The sequence below is a fragment of the Bison bison genome, unplaced genomic scaffold (assembly GCF_000754665.1).
Source record: "Bison bison bison isolate TAMUID 2011002044 unplaced genomic scaffold, Bison_UMD1.0 scf7180017864223, whole genome shotgun sequence".
In the NCBI taxonomy this organism is placed as follows: Eukaryota; Metazoa; Chordata; class Mammalia; order Artiodactyla; family Bovidae; genus Bison; species Bison bison.
In genome coordinates this window covers 2388238-2395421 of record NW_011494795.1, presented here as the reverse complement: position 1 = coordinate 2395421, position 7184 = coordinate 2388238, and positions in this window count along the sequence as shown.

Sequence of the window (7184 nt, the reverse complement as noted above, 5' to 3'; positions counted from 1 at the left end):
GGTGTGTGGGTTGGTGTGTGTTCCCCCCCAGAATCCAAGAGCGATAGTGTTTCTCCAAATAAACCGCCAATAAATCAGCCTGGGGGCCGCCTGCTAAGGAGCTCTGCTGACCTTGGGGACTGGATCTTCTGCTAGACCCGTTGGGGGACAGGCACGGGGAGGGGCCCCGCTTACCAGCCGAGCCCCCTCCCACTCCGCAGAGGAGCAGAAGAAGGACTGGCCAAGAGCATTCAGGGGCACTTATTGGGGACTAGTGTGCCCAGGGGATGGGACAGCTGTGGTTATTTGCAGGGGGGGTGGGGGGCTGGCAGTATTTGGAGGGTAAGGCTGACCACGTGTCCATTGAGCGCCTAGGGTCCCCACACTGTTCTAGGCACCCAGGGAAGGTACACCGGGCACAGGCAAGGCCTCTGTGGGGGCCTTCTTTGTCTGGGTGTGCCTGGGTGTGTTCCACAAGCCTGTGTGTGCGCCTATGACTAATGGGATTTATGTATGTCAGCGGCCAGGGTGACTAATGGAGGGCTTGGCAGCCTGTGTGCTTGAGGCGGGTAGGGGGGGGGGGAGGCGGTGCTGCACCTCTCGATGGGGAGTCAGTGCCCCCCAGGGGCTGCCCGCCCGTCTCCTCCAGGTCCTCTTCTGCTGCCGGCTGGCAGCTCCACTTGGGCCTCTGAACCCCGACCCGGCAGGCCTGTGCATGCTGAGAGCTCCGGAGTAAATTCCGCGGGCAGCCTGGCCCCCCAGAGGCGTCTCCGCCCCTGCCCACCGCCCTGCCCCACGTGGCCCCTGCACACCCAGCCCAGCCCACCTGCATCCACAGCAGGACGCTCAGGCTTGCTCTGCCGTCTGAAAATTCCTTCTGCTGCGAACCTCTACTCCGTGCAGGCTTGGACTGCCCTCTGATATGGGTGCTGTCTGGCGCATTTAACAGACCAGAAACCCGAGGTGCAGAAAGCAGCGGTGGACCCACACGGGCGCGGGGCAATGGGGGATACCAACAGGGAGTCCCAGCACCCCGGGAGCCCCAAGCCTGACCACAGCTAGCTGAGAAAAGGTTCACAGCCGACTGCACTAACCCAGCCTGCCACCCCACTCCTGCCTTACCTTGTCCACCCTCTCCACCTTCTCCTGGGGCCCCTCTCCTGCCCTCGCCTGGGACGGGGAGGCAACAGGGGTCAGAGGTTAATGGGAGCCCCTTTGGCCTGGGCCTGGTAGGGGCAGGGTAAGGTCAGGCTGACTGAAGGAGCCTGGTCCCCATTCCCGGCTGGGAGGGCTCTTTGGTCAGGAGTTCAGGGGCCCTGGGGCTCCCTTTACCTAGAGGAGCTCGGACTCAGCACGTCCTTGGAGATTCCCACCTCCCGTCTCCCTAGGGGTCTCCTGGTCTGACACACCACCCCAGTCTGGGCATTCCTCCAGATATTCGTTCTGCTACTTACACATACCTTCTGTTGCACACGTCTGTCCCCCTGTTAGAGACACACTCACCCAAACGGTCCCTGGGAGCCACAGAGGCGAGATGCCTTCCTAAGACCACCCAGTCTGGGTGACAACCAGCAAGCCAGACAGGTTTCAACCCAGCTCTGCGTCTTCGTGCTCCTCACCGGTCCTCCGAGGCCAGTGGTGGCCTCTCTAGGGAGGGCACGGCAGGACCAAACCCTGCTTCCCAGGCCTCCCAGGAGCCTCCCACCCCCACAGGCTTCCAGGATGTGCATGCGTGTGTGTGTGTGTCAGTCACACACGAGCCTCTCTCACTCTCTTCACCCCCTCCCTCCTTTTTTTTTAATCCTTCTTTGGCATTTTTCTTTCAAGCAGAAAATAAAAACACTTCCCATGGCTACAGCTTTGAAAGCTTCCCTCGCCTTCCTGCCTCTTTCTCACCCCTACCCCTGTCAGTCCATTTCCAGACTCAGCAGAAAGTCAAAAACAAACCCACAAAGATCAAGCCTGACAGGTCCCCCCCCTTCCCGTGTCCCTCCACTTTCCCTGCCTGTCTTGGTCTGCCCCACCCCCACACACATGCACGCACGCACTCACATACTTTCTGCAGCCGCAGGGAGTCTCTTAAGAACCTTCTAGAGCCACCCTGCCAGAAAGGCCTGCTTATGAGGTTTCTCCTGCTGGAAATATGTGGCTTCTCCCCCACCCTCCTCTGTCCAGCCCAGCTCACCTGGCCCAGCTCCCCTGGACCTTCCTCGTGGAGCCCCTCTGCCATGCATTGAATACCTCCCCACCAAAATTCATGTGTTCAAATCCTGACCCCCAGTACCTCCAAGTGTAACATTACTTGGAAATAGGGTCATTGTACCTAGTGACGATGAGATCATGCTGGAGGAGGACTGGTGTCCTCATAGAACGGGACACAGACAGAGGCAGAGGCCAGGAAGACATCCTGCCCCTTAGTCCAGAAGGAACTGACGCCGCCCGCACCTTGACCTTGGGCTTCCCGCCTTCAGAACTGAGAGAATCCATTTCTGTGGCTTCAGTCAATGGCCTTTTGTTATACCAGCCTTAGCAAACCAATATACCAGCCCAGTCTTTCTTTTTCTTTTTTTGAAGGATCTTGGTTCCCCAACCAGGGATTGAACACACAACCTTGGCAGAAGCAGCACAGAGTCCTAACCACTGGACTGCCAGGGAATTCCCATACCATCCCAAGAGTCAGGCCTGAAACGAATGAGCAGAAGTGGCCCGGCATCTAGAGGGGGGAACGGGTTGCAGCCAGTAGTCCCCAGGGGGTCAGATCTCCTGTTGTTCATGGTGCATCGTCAGAATGGGCTAGGTTATGCGGCAGTGACAAAAATCCCCAATATCTCAGTAGTTCAACACAGCTCCTACGAATGTGTTCTCCCCAGCACGTGGTCTGCTCTGAGCCTGGGCAACCCTCCAGGGCAGCTGAACTCCATGTGGTGACTCAGCATCCCAGGCCACTTAGATTTCCTGAGTTGTCCACCTCCATGTAAGGTCATCCCGGGGAAGAGAGGATCATCATAGAGGACTCTCACTGCCAGAGCATTTATCATTCCCTGTATTTATTCCCTTGTGTTTGTTTAACAAATATGTACACGGCAGGATCTGTGCTAGGGCCTGATGATAAAGTGAACACGATGAACCAGAATTCCCCTCCCTGTGGGGCTTCCAGTCCAGAGAAGGGGACAGCTGGTTAACAGAGAGCCCTGAGCCTGGTGAGCGCTGCCAAGGAGAAAGTCCAGGAGCAGCAGGAGGAGCCACATCACATGGGGCCTCCACCTAAAACAAGAAAGAGAGGTTTTAAGTGGGCCCCAGGGACTTCCCTGGTGGCTCTGGTGTTAAAGAATCTGCCTGCAATGCGGAAGACCTGGGTTCGACCCCTGGGTTGGGAAGATCCCCTGGAGGAGGGAATGGAAACCCACTCTAGTATTCTTGCCTGGAAAATCCCCACAGACAGAGGAGCCTGGCAGACTACCGTCCATGGGGTTGCAAGCAACTGAGCGACGAAGCACAGGGACTTCCCTGGTGACCCAGAGATGAAGAATCCACCTTCCAATGCCCGGGATGTAGGTTCAATCCCTGGTCAGAGAACTAAGATCCCACATGCTTCGAGGCAACTGAGGCCACACGCCTTAACCACTGAGCCCACATACGACAGCGAAGGTCCCTCCTGCTATCAACTAAGAACTGACGAGGCCAAAAATAAATAAATTGATATTTTTTTTAGTAAAAAGGGGGCTTCCCTGGTGGCTCAGTGGTAAAGAATCCACCTGCCAATGCAGGAGACACAGGTTCCATCCCTGATCCGGGAAGATCCCACATGCCACGGAGCAGCGAAGCCTGTGCACCCCAACTATTGAGCCTGTGCTCCAGAGCCCAGCTTGTGCTCTAGCAGCCTGGAAGCCGCAACCACCCAGTTCGCGTGCCTTGACTACTGAAGCCTGAATGTCCTAGGTGGATCAAGGACCCCCTCCCTCCCTCTCAATTTTTAATTATCTTCCCATTGGCCCCATCCTCTCCGGCGAACCTCCATTTTCTCTGTGTGGTAGGCGATGGCCACGTGCAGCGAGCAAGAGGCAATTCCCCAGCAGCTTATCCAGAAAGATGGAAACGCTGGACAGAAAACAGACTGCCAATAAGCTGTCTTCCCATCACGCTCTTCTCTAAGGGCAAGATCTAATCAGACCTGAGGAATGACTGATGGATGAGATTTTTCCACAAAGCCTTGCCCCAGAGGCAGAGCTTCACCGGGGGTGGGGCTTGTACCAGCTGCAAACCTGGAGGCTTTCCCCAGTCCCTCCCCTGCCTCGGCCTCCCCCTTCTCCCCTTCTCCTCCTCCTCTCTGGTTCTCTCTCTGCCAGCCCCTCACCACACCCCGCCCACACCGGATCACCAGGTCACAGTTCCAGCTCCAGATGATAAAACGCCACGGCTGCAGGGCCCTGGGGCCAGGCTCCTCGGGTGGCTGTCCCGACACATTGCATCCTCCAAGGACGCGTCCCCTCTCCACGCTGTGACCTTGACATTTCTCCCAGTGGAGGTGGGGTCTTGTGTCTCCAACCAGACACGTGAAGTGATACCGTGACTTCCAGAGCAAGGTCAGAAAAAGAAGACACGGTGTCACCCCTTCCGTGGTGGGGTTCAAACTCAATGCTGTCTGTCCCTAGCCAGGCTGTCTGTGCTGGGGGCTGCTGATGGAATGACCCTGGAAGGAAGCAGGAGGGATCTGAGGAGCCAGCCGACCTGGGTTCAAGCCCGATTCTGCCATTCACTTGGTATGTGACATTTATAAGCCGTTTCCCCTCTCCGAGCCTCAGTTTACCTGGCTGTAAAGTGGAGCTCCTTTCCTGAGATCAAGCAGGAGGGCTGTGCTTACAATGAGCTTGCAGCTGGGCCTGAAACACACACGGTTCTGAACGCTCATAGGCACTCAGGTAGCCGGGGGCACAGAAGCCCCGTGCTCCAGGTGACCACCGCCTCACTCCCTCTACCAGCAGCTGGGTACTGAGCAGGTGCTCAGGAGAGGATGGGTTCCCAGCTGGCAATGCGTGGACTGTGGTCAGCCCTGTCCCCAGGTCACTGCCCCAGCAATTTTTGACCAGGGCACAACTGAAGTCAGCTCTGTTGCTGGCCTGGGGCCGCCATGCCAGCGGCCACAAACTAGGTGGCTGTTGTCGTTCAGTCACTATGTCGTGTACGACTCTTTGCGACCCCATGGACTGCAGCACGCCAGGCTTCCCTGTCCTACACCATCTCCCAGAGCGTGCGCAAACTCATGTCCCTTGAGTCAATGACGCTGTCCAGTCGTCACCCTCTGTCACCCAGACAGCAGAAATTTACTCTGTCACGGTTCAGGCCAGAAGTTCAAAGTCAAGGTGTCAGCACAGCTGGTTCCGTCTCCGGAACCGTGGTGGAGAATCTGCTCTGGGCCTCTCTTCCAGCTTATGGCGGCGGCCAACGTTCTTGGCATTTCTTGGCTTAGAAAGCCGCTTTACTCTGACCTCTGCCCACCTCGTCGCAAGGCTGCCCACCCTCTGTCTGCGTGCCCTCACCTGGCGACCCTCTCTGAGCGGTTCTGTCTCTGGGTTTCTTCTATTTGTTTGTTTATTTTGGCCGCACCACATCTTCCTGGCTGTGCACCGGCTTTCTCTAGTTATGGAGAGTGGGGGCTCCTCTCTGGTTGCTGCTCGGACTTCTCGTGGAGGTGGCTTCTCTTATTCCGGACCACAGGCTCTAGGGGCAGCCAGCTCATGGGGCTCTAGGGCACAGGCCCAGGAGCCGTGGCACACGGCCGTCGTTGCCCCAAGGCGTGTGGCATCTCCCTGAACCAGTGATCGAACCCATGTCCCTGGCATTGACAGACGCATTCTTAACCACTGAACTGCCAGGGAATCCTTGCCTCCTCTGTATTTATTTATTTATTTATTTTGGCTGGGTCTTCCCTGCCGTGTACAGGCTTTCTCCAGTTGTGGTGAGTGGGGGCCGCTCTTTGCTGCCGTGTCCGCAGGCTTCTCATGACGGAGCTGGCTTCTCTCGTCTAAGCTCACTGGTGCGGTAGCTGTGGAGCACGGGCTTAGTCGCTCTCTGGCACGTGGGATCTTCCCAGAGCAGGGGTCGAAGCCGTGTCCCCTGCACTGGCAGGTGGCTTCTTAATCACTGGGCCACCAGGGAAGTCCTCATCTCCTCTCCTCACAAGGCCACCAGTTGTACTGGATTAAAGGCCCACCCTACTCCAGTGTGACCCCCCTTAACTGATGACATCAGCAATGACGCTCTATCTCAATAAGGCCACATACCGAGGTTCCAGAGCACAGGACTTGAACACATCTTTGTGGGACACAGAATCCCACCCGCAACGCTGACCTTGACCTACGCCTTATCCCAGAGCCAGGACACAACCGGAAGCCCCTCCCACAGAAGCCCAGCTGCGAGGCGGGAGAGGAGGCTGAGGTCTCTTAGTGTAGGGGCAGCGCACACACTCCCCTCCTAATGGGGGGGTCTGCAATCAGAAGCTGCCATGACTTGGAGGGCTTCCTTGGTCAGGGCAGGCGGGAGGGGCAGGAAGTCATGGCCCACCCAGCAGCCCTTGACTAGAGTGAGGGCATCCACGCCCCCTGCCAGGTTCTACATGGTCTCCAGGGTCCCCAGCACGCTAAGCCCTGGTGGGGGCAGGGAGAGATGGACTAGGAGTTTGGGGCTGGTTAGCGGGTGCAAACAGTCTCATTTAGAATGGATAAACAAGTTCCTCCTGGACAGCACGGGGAACTATATCTGATCTCCAGAGAGAAACCATAATGGAAGAGACTATTAGAAAAAAGAATGAGGACGTCCCTGGTGGTCTTGCCTCTTACACGGCCACAGATGACCCTGGCTAAGACGCTGCCAATGCAGGGGGCCCAGGTTCGATCGATCCCTGATCAGGCAATTAGAATCCCACATGCTGCAACTAAGATCTGGCACCGCCAAATAAGTAAAAATAAATATTAAAGAAATAAATTACCCTCCTTGAAAAAAGAATGCATGTATGTGTGTAACTGAGTCACTTGGCTGTACAGCAGAGATTGGCACAGCATTGTAAATCAACTACACTCCAATTTTTTTAAAAATGATAAAGGATTTCCTGGTGGTACAGTGGTTAAGAATCCACCTGCCAAAGCGGAGGACACGGGTTCGATCCCTGGTCTGGGAAGAGTCCACGAGCCTCGGAGCAACTAAGCCCA